Source organism: Macaca fascicularis, chromosome 3, assembly GCF_037993035.2.
Source record: "Macaca fascicularis isolate 582-1 chromosome 3, T2T-MFA8v1.1".
In the NCBI taxonomy this organism is placed as follows: Eukaryota; Metazoa; Chordata; class Mammalia; order Primates; family Cercopithecidae; genus Macaca; species Macaca fascicularis.
In genome coordinates this window covers 36,341,720-36,357,060 of record NC_088377.1, presented here as the reverse complement: position 1 = coordinate 36,357,060, position 15,341 = coordinate 36,341,720, and the positions used below count along the sequence as shown (strand labels likewise).

General features: G+C 48.2%; 1 protein-coding gene across 2 annotated transcripts in view; it reads left to right on the top strand.

Annotated features, from left to right (window-relative positions):
* Positions 1 to 15,341, top strand: part of GNA12 (G protein subunit alpha 12) — a 114,796-nt gene that overhangs the window by 20,651 nt on the left and 78,804 nt on the right. Inside the window, exon 1 of one of the 2 annotated variants that reach the window (XM_074034311.1) lies at positions 11,436 to 11,786. The exons of the other annotated variant lie outside the window; for it this stretch is intronic. The gene's annotated coding sequence lies outside the window, so the exon portion shown is untranslated. Of the gene's footprint in view, positions 1 to 11,435; positions 11,787 to 15,341 lie in introns of those variants that run through there. 2 annotated transcript variants of the gene reach the window in all.

The window sequence follows — 15,341 nt, the reverse complement described above, 5'->3', positions numbered from 1 at the left end:
AATTCTTTTAAGCAACGACTGGCCTCTTCCAGAACAGTTTTATTTTTCTAAATCTGCAGAGGGTTATTATTAGCACGCTTGAAAGACCGAAGCATGATTGTCTAATTCTTGAAGATTCTAATTTTTTCTTCCTTATGCCCTCTGTTCCTGTTACCTTCCCCAAGCACTCTTCTGCATGCCATCAAAGTTGTGAATGGGGGCTGCAGTAGAAGTTGGAGTGTCAGAACACACTTTTGCCCTTACTGCTATCAGTCTTCAGTCAGATAAGTAGCCTTTTTATATAAATAGTTCCCTCTTGTCTCTGTGGAGCTGGGGAAAGCGGGGGTGCCTCGGGTTTGTGTGTACGCTGGATGAAGCAGACAGGGTGTGGGGCCGGCTCTGGACTACACCAGGAAGCCTGGAAAAGGCACTCCAACAAAGCCTGCCATAGATGATGCCTCGGACCCCACGTTTTTAGTTACAAATAATGTACAAATAGTTACTGAGAATTAAAGTTACTTTCTTCAAGGCCATCAGAGTGGTTGGTAACTGTAACGTCCCTGAAAGACTCAGCGTCTTTAATCTCTTAAACCACGTTGAATTCCAGTAATGGGAGGCCAGGGAATGGGCAGAAGACTGATTGTGAATCTAGGGAGCACCTTTTTATCACTTTTAGGAGTAGGCTAAGCAGACTGAGGGGGTTGAGTGTTTATCTCGTTCAACTCCTTTGCAAGTCATTGTCTTTAAATCTTCCTTTTCTTTCTGAAACAGAGTCTCACTCTGTTGTCCAGGCTGAAGTGCAGTGGGGCAATCATAACTCACCGCAGCCTTTACTTTCTGGGCTCAGGTGATCCTCTCAGTCCAGCCTCCTGTGTATCTGGGACCACAGGCACGCACCACCATGCCTGGCTAATATTTCTGTAGAACGAGGACTCACTGTGTTGCCCAGCCTGGTCTCAAACTCCTGGGCTCAAGCAGTCCTCCCACCCTGGGCTTGCAGTCCTTTTTCTTTTTATTGATGGATTGAGGCAGGTCTCACACTCTTGGGCTCAAGCAGTCCTCCCACCTTGGCCTCCCAAAGTGCTGGGATTACAGGCGAGAGCCACCGCGGTTGGCCCTTCAATCTTTATCAGGGTTTGAGAAGGGGACTTCCGTAAGATATGTCTTAGATAGGGGAGGTAAGAGTGTGCCAGGTCTCAGGCCCATGTAACTCAGAACTACCACTCCTGGTTACTGGACAGTCTCTACAGATGCTAGTTCCAGTAGGTAGACCTCTGAATTCTGAAGAAATTGCCCCAGTGAAACCTGAGACACAAAACAACCATTCCAATTGTCCATAGAAGGTTCAGAATTTGTAGGTTTAGGTAAAAAAAGAGAATGGGGAGGCTAAGCACATTCTAACATTTTTTAGTTTGGTTTGTTAGGAAATGTTGGTGTTAATCTGAGTCACCCTTGTTGATGTGTATGTCACATTTTACATAGTTCTAGTCATCACATCGTGGAATGTCAGCCTGGGCGGGCGTGCGAGGGCCTGGTCCAATTCCCCCGTGTCCCTAGGGCCTGGCACCATGGCAGCACATAGTAGGCATTTGAGTATTTGTTGGATGCATAAATTCTTGTAATAAATACAGGAAAAAGGTCTTAGGGAACTTGAAAACCAAATTTTAATATTGATCTTGTAAACAAAGTATTGTTCATGTTTTAGTAACATGAAGGTCAGGATTCCACTGAGCAGGAATATAGTGTAACCTCGTGTTTCCTGGCAACTAGCCCTTTGCTGCTAGACTTGCCACAGGAAGGGAAAGAGCTTACCTAGCGTTGTTCATCACTGTCTTACTAAGGTGGAGGAAAACGAGGGGCAGGGAGCTGAGAAAATAGAATAACTGCAGGAGTTTCCTTTGTCCATAGGGCACACTGTTTGAGGGGAATTGTTTTGCTGGGGGCTACCCAGTGAGTGAGTTTGGAGTTGCAAGCCTCGTTTCCTTATATAGAGCCATTGATACAATTGGGGAGTTTCCTGAGTAGATGATTAAAGCAGTTCTGTATTCATTCTTCTCTGTAAGTGCCAACACCTGGCCATGATTTCTCTGGGGTCAGCTGGACACTGACATCCATTTTCTCACACTCTTATTTACGAGGGAAGGGAACCCTGGTTGGTGAATTCATTCTCGTGGTCTTTCTGCTCGGGTCAGCAGCAAGACAGTCCCTTGCCACGGAGGCATCGTGTCCCCACTGTTAGAGGCGGGGAGCCGCCCTCAGGGTACAGCGGGAGTGACTGGAATGATTCTGTCTCTCAGCCTGTCTTGCGGAACATCTGTAATCTAAGCGTCATCACAAAAATTCTTAAGCCGAGAATAAGCAGAACATTAACCAGAGAATAATTGATTGGCATCTTTCACCTAGACAACATTTTTGTAAAATGGGAGTGATTCCTGTGGAGTTTTGTCTGTGTTGATGAAAACATGGATGCAGGCTGGGTGTGGTGGCTCACGCCTGTAACCCCGGCACTTTGGGAGTCCAAGGCAGGAGGTTTCTTGAAGCCAGCAGTTCAAGACCAGCCTGAGCAACATAGTGAGATCCCATCGCTACTAAAAATTAAAAAAAAAAAAAAAATTAGCTGGACATGGCGGTGCATGCCTGTAATCCCAGCTACATGGGAGGCCGAGGCAAGAGGATGGCTTGAGTCCAGGAGCTTGAGGCTGCAGGGAGCTATGATTGCACCACTGCATTCCAGCCTGGGTGACAGAGTGAGATCCTGTCTCTAAAGTAAAAAGTTTTAAAAGACATGGTTGGAGTTTCCTCTTTGGAAGATTACAGAGCAGAGGCCGGGGTGGTCAGTGAGCCAGGAGCTGGTGACTGGCCGGTGGGGCAGGTCTGGACAACAAGCAGCTGCCACACTGTGTGTTGCTTCCATGCTCTGTGTTTTACAGCGCCAGGGACTTTCTTTTTCAACTTTTTAACTTTTTAAATTTTATTTTTGATTTTTTTGTAGCAATAGGGTTTTGCACATCTCCTGGGCTAGTTTCAAGCGATCCTCTCACCTCAGCCTCCCAAAGTGCTGGGATTACAGGCATGAGCCACCATGCCTGGCCTCAGCTTAAAAAAAAAAAAAAAAAACTTTATTGAGCTATAACTCACGTATCATACCATGCACTCATTTAAAGCCTACAATTCAATGGGCTTCAGTCTATTTACAGAGCTGTGCAACCATCACCACAGTCAATTTTACAATATTTTCATCCCCCCAGAAAGAAACCCTGTAGCCACTGCACATTTTCCTCTGGTCTCCTGCCCCAGCCCCAGGCGGCCAGCAGCCCACTGTCGACGCGGTGGATTTCTCTCCACGCCATTGATTTGCCTTTTCGGAACATTTTATGTAAATGGAATCATATGGTTTGTTGTCTTCTGTGATAGAATTCTTAGCATCGTTTCTTCAAAGTTCATCCGTGCTGTAGCGTGGCATCGTCATCCCTCTAAGCGGCCGAATAGCATTCCCTTTCGCTCCGCCCCGTTTTGTTTTTCCGTGCCACGGTCAGTGGCATCTCGGTTCTTTCCATCTTTTGTGTGTTATGAATGATGTTGCTGTAAACATCCATGTGCGGGTTTTTTGTGAACATGTTTTCTCTTGGGTATATCCCTAGGAGTGGAATTGCTGGGTCAAATGGTTACTCTATGTTGAACATGTTGATGAGCTACCCAAGTGTTTTCTGAATTGGCCACACCATTTCTGTTCCCAGCAGTAGCGTCTTTGGGGTCTAACAGCGCTCGTGTCGATCTGTCCTTTGGATTCCAGCCATCCTGTTTTGGGTTTGCCTTTCCTTGATGGTGAATGAGGCATAGCATCTTTTCATGTGCTTATGGGGCATTTGCATATCTTCTTTGGAGATTTGGCTGTACAGATCCTTTGCCCATTTTTGTCTTTTAGGCAGACTAGGGAATTTCTTACGGGGACTGCTTTTGGTTATTGTGTTTCTCACTTACAAACTCACCTCTCAGTAATGAGTCACATACGCTTCTGTTTTGGTTTTCTGTTGCCGCTGTAACAAGTTACCACAGGCTTAGGGACTTAAAACATTTGTTAGCTCCTGGTTGCTTGGGTCAGAGGTCTGGGCACAGCATGGCTCAGTTGGTTGCCCTGAGTGACATGAGACTGACAGGAAGGTTCCAGCCGGACTGTGTTCCTTTTTGAGGCTCTGGGAATGCATCAGCATCCAAGGTCATTCAGGTTGTGGCAGGAGTTCAGGTCCTTGCGGCTGTAGGACTGAGGTCCGGTTTCCTTTCTGACCTCCCTCCAGTCTTGCTTGCAGCCCCTGCATCTCAGAACCGGCAGCGAGCAGCTCACAACGAACCTGCCAGCCTTTTCCACCTTCCGCGTCTGCTTGTAAGGACTGGTGACTCCGTCAGGCTCGCAGAGTAATCCAGAATAATCGCCCTGTTTTAAGCTCAGCTGGTTGGTAGCCTTAATTACCTCTGCCAAGGCCTTTCACCTAGATTTCCGATTGATGAATACCCCAGGCCATCTTTAGGATTCTGCCCATGTCACAGGCTCGTGGCCTGCCTTACAGCCTTCCAGTCACAGGGGACCACGAAAGGGTTGTGAGGCTGGTCAGAGAGAACAAGTGGAGACAGCCAGCAAAACCTATGGGAGAGGCCAGTTCCCTTGTTTGTTTGTCCTTTGCTTTTTTTTTTTTTTTTTTTTTTTTCCCCGAGATAAGAGTCTTAACTCTGTCACCCACGCTAGAGTGTAGTGGCGCAATCTCGGCTGACTGCAACCTCCACCTCCTGGGTTCAGGCAATTCTCACACCTCAGCCACTTGAGGAGCTGGGACTACAGGGGTATGCCACCATGTCCAAATATTTTTTGTGTGTTTATAAGAGTCGGGGTTTCACCACGTTGCCCAGGCTGGTCTCGAACTCCTGACCTCAGGCAATTCGTGTGCCTTGGCCTCCCAAAGTGCTGGGATTACAGGCATGAGCCACCGCACAACCTCTTGTTCTTTATTATAAGTTGTGTTTTCTTTATTACAAGTTGTAGTTTGTCTAGCCTCTAATCAGTGGTTCTCAGTTGGGGAGACCGTGCTCCCCAGGGGGACATTTGGCAGGGTCTGCAGACGTGTTTGGTTGTGACACTGATGGGCGCTGCTGGCATCTGATGGGTGGAGGTGCTGCTGACCGTCCTGCAGTGCGTGAGGCGCTCCAAAACAGAGTTCCCCAGCCCCAGAGGTCAGTACTGATGTGGCAAAGAAACTTCGTTCTATGTCAAATGGTCAGTTTTTTAATGGCAGAATTACATTATTATGTAAATAATTGATGTTCTTCATGATAACTCCCCCCAGAACCTACAAAACCCTGACATGCCTGTTAGATAGCTGTGTAGAGAGTCATTCGTGTTCAGTGAATTATTTTTAATATGTTATAGTGAACTCAAGTCCCATCTGAAACAGTAAGAGCAATCTTACAGTGTTCTAGTACTTTTTCTTCTTTTTTTGTTTAGTTTCCTAACTATGAAAGCAGGTGTTCTAGTACATTTAGAACTAATAATTCATGTGTAGTGTACTTATGGAGACTTAAAAATAAAACTAAAAGAAGGGAGGGAGGTAAAGGAGAAAAAAGGAGGGAAGGAAGGAGGAGATGATAATTTACAAAGAATTCCTTATTCACAATTAATAGGTGACAACGTTTGTCATAACTTACTTTAGATAGTTCTTCTATATTCCATTCTCCTCCCCAGTCCTAATACTGGAACCAAACTGCTCGGACTGGGATCCTGACTTCACCCTCCTCTGGCTCAGTGACCTTGGATCAGCTGCTTTCATTCATTTGTTCCACAAACATCTGAGCGCCAGGTGCTGTTTTCAGCATTGGGAATAACAGCAGTGGCCAAAACAGACAGAGTCCTTGTTGTCTGCGTAATGGGCAGGTTAGGGACCAATAATGAGTAAGTGAAGAAATATATAATGTCTCCGCAGAGACAGTCGAGAGGCTGGTGTGGGCAGAACAGGGTGAGTGAGGGTGAGAGAGCAGGTGGACATGGGGTGGCGGAGGTGGGGGAGGATATATAGTCTTGTAGGCTGTTTAAGGATTCTCATTTAAAGCGGAGTATGGGCCTTGTGTGGTGGCTCATGCCTGTAATCCCAGCACTTTGGGAGGCTGAAGCGGGCAGATCACCTGAAGTCAGGAGTTCGAGACCAGCCTGGCCAATGTGGTGAAACCCCGTCTCCACTAAAAATACAAAAAATTAGCTGGGCGTGTTGGCACGTGCCTGTAATTTCAGGTACCAGGAGGCTGAGGCAGGAGAATCACTTGGGCCTGGGAGGTGGAGGTTTCAGTGAACTGAGGTCACGCCATTGCTCTGTAGCCTGGACAGTAGGGCGAGAATCCATCTCAAACATAAATAAATAAATAAAGTGGAGTATGATGAGAAACCATTGAAAGGTTTAAGTAGAGAAGTGAACTGACCCAACTGTGTCTTTAAAAGGGCCACTGTGTGCTAAGTGGGGAGTGTAGACCTCCTCCGGGGGTAGGAGGTGGAGATGGGCGAGAATAAGAGCAGGGGCATCAGCTAAGAGCGGCAGAGACCTAGACTGACTCGGTGGGGGCAGAGGAGGCGGCAGGAAGTCACTGGAGTGTATTGTACATTCTTGATCATTTCTCTAGCCTGAATTTTCTCATCTGTGAAATGGAGATGGTAATCATGGCTATCTCCTGGCCGCTCTAAGAATCGTATGAGTTAATGTGTGCTAAACTTGTGCGTGGATAGAGTAGGTGTTCAGTGAATGTTAGCTTCAATATCATTCTTACTGTCACTGCTACTACTGTCCTTCCCACCGAGGAAACCCTGGCGTGAGGTGGATATTTATTTGATGCGTGTTCTGTACATGTTTTGAGTCCATAATCAATATCTATTTTACTTGTTTTTAAGAATTTATAGAAATTGCATTATTTTGAATATATCATTAAAAAAATGGATTTGCTAGGCTGGGAGCGGTGGCTCACACCTGTAATCCCAGCACTTTGGGAGGCTGAGATGGGTGGATCACCGGAGATCAGGAGTTCAAGAGCAGCCTGGCCAGCATGGTGAAACCCATCTCTACTAAAAAATACAAAAATTAGCTGGGCCTAGTGGCAGTCACCTGTAATCCCAGCTACCCGGGAGGCTGAGGCAGGAGAATCGCTTGAACTAGGGAGGTGGAGGTTGCAGTGAGCCGAGACTGTACCACTGCACTCCAGCCTGGGCGACAAGATCACGACTATCTCTCAAAAAAAAAAAAAAAAAAGAAAAAATGGAGCTGTCCATGTGGGTGCATGAAGATCTAGTTTCCTTCTTTTCATCATCACATCACTTACCGTAATTGCTGATCTGTTCCCTGAGAATGCATATTCAGGTAGTTTACCATTTTCCCTGCGACCAGCAGTGCTGCACTGTGTGTCCGTGTCCACACCTCTGTGCGCGGCGGCCAGGGTCCCTCCGGGATGTGTACTTAGACGCAGAGTTGCTGGGTCAGTTCCACGCAGGCCCAGCTTTGCCAGGGGCTGTCAACCGTTGCTTCCCATGGAAAGTCTCAGCAAGGCTGTTAAATGAACTCAAAAACTATCTGCCTTATTTTCAGATGAATGAAAAATTCACTGTTTGTGTAGATGAAGAAGAGCAGAGGAGTGACGGGAAATGTCTCTGGGATTGGACGTCATCAGGTGTGCTGAGACACAGACGGGACTGTCGTGACGAAGGAGCTTGTGCTCACAGATTTGTAGAAACAGGCACAGCACACGGGGAGCACCAGGCTTGGGGGAGCACCAGGCTCAGTCAGGAGGCAGAGAGGGGGACCTGAGGGCAAGAGCCTGGACTGTGGTTTCTGAAAAGAAATGGGCAAGGCGGCGACCGCGGTGTAGGATTGGCTGGTTTGAATAATTTTCCCAGGCTCTGTGCTATCGGGGTGGTCCCTGGTTGTTTAGTGCTCGGCCCTGGGGTGGTTGGCAGAGGCATATGGCTGCCTGCAGCGTGGAGCCCGGCCCCCAATACAGCCCTGTGCTCCAACCTGCGTTGAGTCATCTCTCCCACATGCGCCAGCCTCCCTCATGTTTTCTTTAGTGTTTGAAAAATGCGAAGCTCAGGCCCTTCGCGCATGAGATTCCTTCTTCCAGGAAAGCTGCTCCTGCCCCTGCTGCCCAGCCAACCCCTCCTTAAGGTCAGTGTAAAGGCCTCCTCCTGAGCCGCCTTCCCCAACAGCCCTCACTTAAGCAGCCCCCTCGACTGTTTGTCCGCTGACTGGCTTCCTCCTTGAGAGCATAGTCACAGTGCCGGCTGCAGGCACCTCGCCGATGTCCCTGTCCACTTGCTTTATGTATTGCTGCTTCTCCAGTGAGCGTGGAAGCCTCACGCGGGCATGGCCGTGCCTGTCTGGTTCTCTGTTGTGACCTTGGAGCCTGCCACAGTGACGGGCGCTTGGTGGCTTTGACAGGGGACTGGATTGGGTGGAAGGGGCGAGATTAGACCTGGATACAGTGATGTCCTTGTCAGCCACGCTGAGTGCAAAGCGCCTACTGTATTGTAGGCACTAGAAGTGAAACAGAGAATGTGTCCCAGGCCGTGCCTAGCAAGGATGCTTGGTAGTCGTTTGAGTGCTGTGGAGGGGAGCGGTGCACACCCGGTGCTGTCGGGAGCACAGGAAGGGTGCTTGGGAGAAGTGCGGGGCAGGTCAGGGAACCGTTTCTAGGATGTGTGTTGGACAAGCTGATAAACTTCTGTGAAAGGCTGTTATATACAAGGAGTTCACATCTGGAGGGTGACTGGCCCAGCCTTTTAGAGCTCCTTTCAGGTCTGAGATTCTATGCCACGAAAAAACAAATCAAGCAGGAAAAAGAAAAAAGGAATTTTTGGGTGGGGGTTGCGGCTTTAAATAGTATGGTCCAGTAAGGCCGCACTGAGAAGGCCTTCCGAGTAAAGACTTGATGGATGCAAAAGAAATGTCCTCAGAGTCTTGGTTTGTGTCTGATTTTATTTGTGAGCTTGGAGAAGCTTGAGAAGGGCTTTATTCCGACGTCGTTAATTGTCTTTAATTCAGGTTATAGGAATTGTTAAATGTTGACTTGCAGGGTTCAGGAAGCATACCAGATGAAAACTGAAAGTGCTGCCATTTTGAGCACATACTCATTGCACACCCTGGGTCCAGGGTGAGTCTTACTCAGTTCAGCTCCTCGGCCACCGATCTCCCTGATCTCAGTCAAGATTCTCCAAAGAAGCACAGCCAACAGGATCCATAGATGTATAAAAGGAGATTTACAATGGGGAATTTCACTCAAGCGATTCTGGAGGCTGAGAAGTCCTACGATCCGTGAGGCAAGCCAGAGACCAGGGAAGCCCGAGGCGGGACTCAAACTCAGCTCAGGTCCGGAGGCCTGAGAACCAGGGCAGCCGACAGTGGGCATCCAGTCCCCGGGCAAGAGAGGATGAGATGTCCCAGCTTCAGCGGTGAGGCAGGAAATGAGGGGTGAATTCCTCCTCCCTCTGCCGTCTGTTCTATTCAGGGCCTTGAGGGATTGGAAGGTGCCCAGCCACTTGGGGAGAGCAGTCCCTCTTCCTGAACCCACTGTCCTAATCCTAACACCATCTTGAGCAGCCTCACAGATATGCCCAGGAGCAGTGTTGCATCAGGCACCCTGTGGCCCAGTTAAGTGGAATTAACATCACAATCTCTTGTCCACACCTTCTGGACAAGGGGTCTTTGCAGATGGGCAGACTTAGGCGTGGCCGACATTCCCAGGTCTCCCAGCGAACATGCTGTTTCCTGCTCCTCCAGCTGCACTCTGACCGCTCACATGGGGCGATTGCCTCCATTTCCATCTTCATTTCCTTCACAGATTGGTCTGCTCACCATCCAGCATGTTTGTTTCTTTCCCACCTGAGAGCTCTGACTGTCACTTTGTCCCCATCCTCTCCCTCTGGAGGTATAGTAGATACTGTGGCTTCCTGCAAGGAGCACTGTGCTGGCATCACTCAGTGATGTCCCCTATGCAAGCTCCACTGACTGGGAGCTTCTGTCCCCTCTGGGGAAGGATAGGTAGGAGGAGACTCTCCCCTGGATGCCCTTAATACCCAGTGAAATTCGTACTATGGTTATAGATTCATCTATTTTTAAAAATAATTTAAATGAAAATGGGACTCTGGAGAAAGCCAGTTTCCTCAAAGCTCATAAATATTTGCAGTTTGAAACTTTGTTTCATCTTAGAACTTGAAAATATAAACTGTAACCTCTTGTTATAGAAGGAGAAGCAAGTACCTTTTAAAGGTTGCTGGATACTTTGGGAGACCAGGCAGGAGGATCGCTTGAGGCCAGGAGTTCAAGACCAGCCTGGGCAGCATAGCAAGATCCTGTGTCGACAAATAAAATTATCTGGGTACGGTGGTGAATGCCGGTAGCTCCCAGCTGCGCAGGAGACTGAGCCTGGGAGTTTGAGGCTGCAGTGAGCCATGATCACACCACAGCACTCCAGTCTGGGTGACAGAGCGAGACTCTGTCTCTAAACATAAAATTTTTAAAAAAAGTTTAGAAAGTAAAGGTCGCTGGATTCTTTTGATTTTATGTATGTATTTATCCCTAAACCCAACAAAAAAAGGGCCAAATAACTGTGCTTTGTTTACCAACTTATTAGAGGTAGGGTTTCCTAGGCATCTAGACGGATGCTGAGTTTGATAAATGTCTATGCCTTCATGTGGCCCTGGTGAAGCACCATTGTAGAAAGTGGCTGTGACTGACAGGAGCACAAAGCCCCTGATATTTTATTTTTATTTTTTTTATTTTATTTTTGTTTATTTTTGTTTATTTATTTTTGAGATGGAGTTTCACTCTTGTTGCCCAGGCTGGAATGCAGTGGCACTATCTTGGCTCACTGCAACCTCTGCCTCCTGGGTTTAAGTGTTTCTCCCACCTCAGCCTCCTGAGTAGCTGGGATTACAGGCGCACGGTACCACATCCAGCTAATTTTGTATTTTTAGTAGAGACGGGGTTTCATCATGTTGGTCAGGCTGGTCTCGAACTCCTGACCTCAGGTGGTCCGCCCGCCTCAGCCTCCCAAGGTGCCAGGATTACGGTTTTGAGCCACCGCACCCAGCCTACAAAGCCCCTGATTTTAGCAAAGCACCAAGACCTAGGGACTCTGCCCGTGTCTTAGCAGCTTTAGAAGAAAAAGCAAGCCAAGAAAAACATTGAGTTATTTACCATAATTCTGAAGAAAAGCAAATGTGAGTCCTTAAGGGAGGAATTTCTTGAAACAGATTAGTTTTTTTTTTCATGGAATTAGTAACGCAGGGACTTACCGGTTTTAAGGTTTTTGGAGAGGAGTCGCCTAAAATGCGGGTTCTCTTGAGTACTTACAGCCCCTCCCCACTGCCCCTGGGAAAGTTGTGGCGCTGTCTCTCTAGGGGGACAAATAAGTGCTGCTCTGTGCGTGAAACAAACAGATTTCCTTTCGTTTTATAAGATGGACGGGACATGGGCCTTTTCTCTTGGTTCTTAAGGGAGGGGCTTTTTGAGAAGTAGACACTGGTGTCCTGCGTGGCCTGCCGGACTGTCTTTTCAGCTGTCAGCAGAACTCCTCTGAAGGGAGCACCAGTTTCAGCAGTGTCCGTGCCACAGGGAAGACGTGGCGACAGCAGAGGCCAGCACAGCTGCGGGTCAAACTGGGCAGCGGCCCTCGGGCAGCATCGGCGGCTCGGGTTTAACCAGAGTCTCTCAGTGGAAGCACTTCTGGTTCTGCAATCCTTCTTTACTTCTTTACAACCTTATCAAATCTGTGCTGTGTGCTTTCAGGTAAATGGATTTCACTTTGAGGTATCTTCTCAAATGGTTTTTTAAGAAGTCTATGTAGTTGGCGAAAATTTGATAAAGGTGACTTCACTGGTCATGACATAAAGTTATCTGAGTAAGAAGCAGCAGCACACTTATTCTCCTATACCTCGGGAACTTGTGAGCACTCTGGTTGTCCTGGGCTTTCTCTGCCAAGGCTGAGAAACTAGAGTTCTGGCAGCTTTGTTGCTCCTTTGTCTTCCATGTGAGCCGCGGTGACATCAGCCAGGTCACCCCGCTTGCAGCATAGTCGCTGTGCTCTGGGCACCGGTGGAGCGGGGAGCTCTGGTTGTGCACAGAGGGCCAGGTGAAGATGTCGTGCGGAGAAGTCAGCCCCACCCAGGTTAGGCTGAGCCGTCCTCCCTGAACCTGCAGTTGTTCCCCTGGAGCCCACCTGTGCCCAGCCCGGGGGCTCTGGGCCAGGGTTTCTTGTAGTCTGTATTGTCTTTCCAATTCTGAGCTCCTTTTTGCTGTTGGGAGATGAAATCCCCTCACTCGACTCAGGAAGCATCTGTTTCTTCTGATTCCTGGGACTTGCCATCTCCAAAGGCTGAGCCGCAGGCCTGGGTGTCCCTGTTGAATGAGAACACTCCAGGGCCTCCTTCCACATCTTTTCTCATTATCTTTTTTCTTTTTTTCTTTTTTTTTTTTAAGACAGAGTTTCACTCTTGTCACCCAGGCTGGAATGCAATGGCATAATCATGGCTCACAGCAACCTCCGCCTCCTGGGTTCAAATGATTCTCTTGCCTCAGCCTCCCAAGTAGCTGGGATTACAGGCAACCCGCCACCATGCCCATATCCACCTAATTTTTGTGTTTTTAGCAGAGATAGGGCTTCACCATGTTGGCCAGGCTGGTCTCGACCTCAGGTGATATGCCTGCCTCAGCCTCCCAAAGTGCTGGGATTACAGACGTGAGCCACTGCGCCTGGCCTTTTCTCATTATCTTGCCAGTGACCATGGGGTCCGTCATTTGGAATCCAACTTAAAAAAAATATTATTAACAAAACCCCAGGAGTAAGTTCTTTCTAAAGGCTGTAGCATGGTTTTTGTTAGCAGTGTTATTAATATTGTTGTTACTTTACTCATTTGCGGTGCTGTGGTCTGAATGTGTCCATCCCAAAATTCCTACGCTGAAATCCTAACCCCCAAAGTGCTCGTGTTGGGGGGCAGGGCCTTTGGGGAGTGATGAGGTCACTGGGGCAGGGCCCTCATGAATGTGATTAGTGTCCTTGTGAAAGGCACCTTAGTGAGCTTGTATACGCCTTCCACCATCTGAGGACACAGTGAGAAATCACCATCTAGGCGCCAGAAAGTGGGCCCTCACCAGACACCAGATCTGCCAGGGTCTCCGTCTTAGACCCCCAGCTTCCAGAACTGTGAGAAAGAAATCTCTGCTGTTCAAGCCGCCCGCCTATGAGGTTTTGTTATAGCAGCCCAGGCTAACGCACGCAGCAAACCCTGCAACATTCAACTGCGTACTTCATAAGCGATCCTCTCCCCTCCTGGGGTTGACCCCTTTCTCATGTCAAACCGTTTCCCTCAAAGAAGGTGATTGTAATGATAGTAACTGTTGACTGGGAGAAGGTATGATTCTAGAAGACTGTTCCAAATTCAGAATGCTTTTAAAGGAGTATCTGTATTGTATTAAGCATAGAAATTTTTACTATGAATTTATTACTAAGTAATATTTACATAGAATTTATTGCAACAATACTTACATAATCTTACTATGAATTTATTACTAATATTTACATAAATATTTACATATTTACAGATGTGTGAAAATTGCTGCTTCTATTAAACTCTGTCCGTCACTTGCAGTTTTAATTTACCCACCACAGTAAATTAAGCTGCTGTCTTTTTGGTTGATCTTTTCCTGTCAATAGGCTTTTTCATTTTTATTTTACTGCTCCTTGGGGAGCAGGGCTACCCCAAAGGTGGTGTACCCAGAGTAGCCGGCCTTTTAATTTTGTCTTTGACATACAAAAATGAGGTAGTTTTAAGTGGAATTTTCAGACCCATTGTACAACTAACTTTTCAAATAAAATATAGGCCAATATTTATGTCTTAACATCAATAATGAGTTATCATAGGGTGGAATTTTGAATGAAAAATACATTGAAATGCTAATGATGTTCAGTTTGTGTATTTTTTTTTTTTTTTTTTTTTTTTTGAGACGGAGTCTCGCTCTGCCGCCCAGGCTGGAGTGCAGTGGCCGGATCTTAGCTCACTGCAAGCTCCGCCTCCCGGGTTCCCGCCATTCTCCTGCCTCAGCCTCCCCAGTAGCTGGGACTACAGGCGCCCGCCACCTCGCCCGGCTAGTTTTTTGTATTTTTTAGTAGAGACGGGGTTTCACCGTGTTAGCCAGGATGGTCTCGATCTCCCGACGGGTTTGTGTATTTTTGATCAACTTTGGTACAAGGCAGGTCGAATTAATATCTAATATAAAACACCTGCTACTTCAGTGTTCCTCACCACAGGTATGAGGTAGGACTGCTGCCCTTACTTTGCGGATGAGGAGCCTGGGGTCCCTTTGTTCATCCTGCCAACAGGTAGAGCCTCTGCTCTGTGCCAGCCCTGGGGACACGGGTGTGAACAGAGCAGAGCCCTGTCCTCGTAGGGTGTGTGCTCGGCAGGGAGAGACTCGTACAGGAAATGCTGAGTGGACTCTGAAGGCAGATAGCCAGCCGGAAGTGGTCAAGGAAGTAAAGCAAACATGGAGTGTGGGAAGGATGGGCCTGGGGTGCAGTTTTGGATAAGATGGCCAAGGGCAGGCGACCCTGAGAAGCTCCCCTGCCCCAGTCCTCACTGAGCGTTGAGGAAATGAGCCGTGCGGCTATCCGGGCTAAAGGGTTTCAGTTGTCAGGAACCAGAAGGTGCAAAGGCCCGAGGCAGAAGTGCGGATGTGCCTCTGTGAGGACCTGGGTTTTTGCTGTGAATGAGATGGGAGCCTTGTAGGGTTTTGAACAAAGCGGGTGACAAGAGCTAACCTAGGCTTAGCAGGCTGACCGGCCACTGGTTTTGACAGTAAACTGAAGGGGACAAGTATGGACACAAAACAACCAATTAGAAGACTTGCCATAATCCAAATGAGAGATGGTGGTGGCTGGACCCAAGTGAGAGCCATGGGAGCAGCAGGAAGTAGGGAAATTCTAGCTGTCTCTGGAAGGTAGGACCACAGCATTGGCTGACAGGCTGGGCCAGAGCTCGGGATGGTGCATCTCCCCTAGCTGCAGGCCACTGCTGTTCTCTGACCTGTGGGGAGTGAGATCCTCCTGTGCAGCCCGGGTCCCTCTCCATCCTATCCAAATTCAGGCCCGCCAGGTGATCCACGGTAACCCACAGCACCTGGGCACTCTCCTCCTACAGCCAGTGGCCAGCCCACAGGGACAGACAGGCTCCAAGGCCACAGTCAGCTCGGCCCCCACCCTTGCTGATCTGCAGAGGGTACAGAAGCAACTTTTCCAGGCAGCATGGTCGCAGGGCCCATGTAGGCCAGCCAGCTCTGGCTTAACCC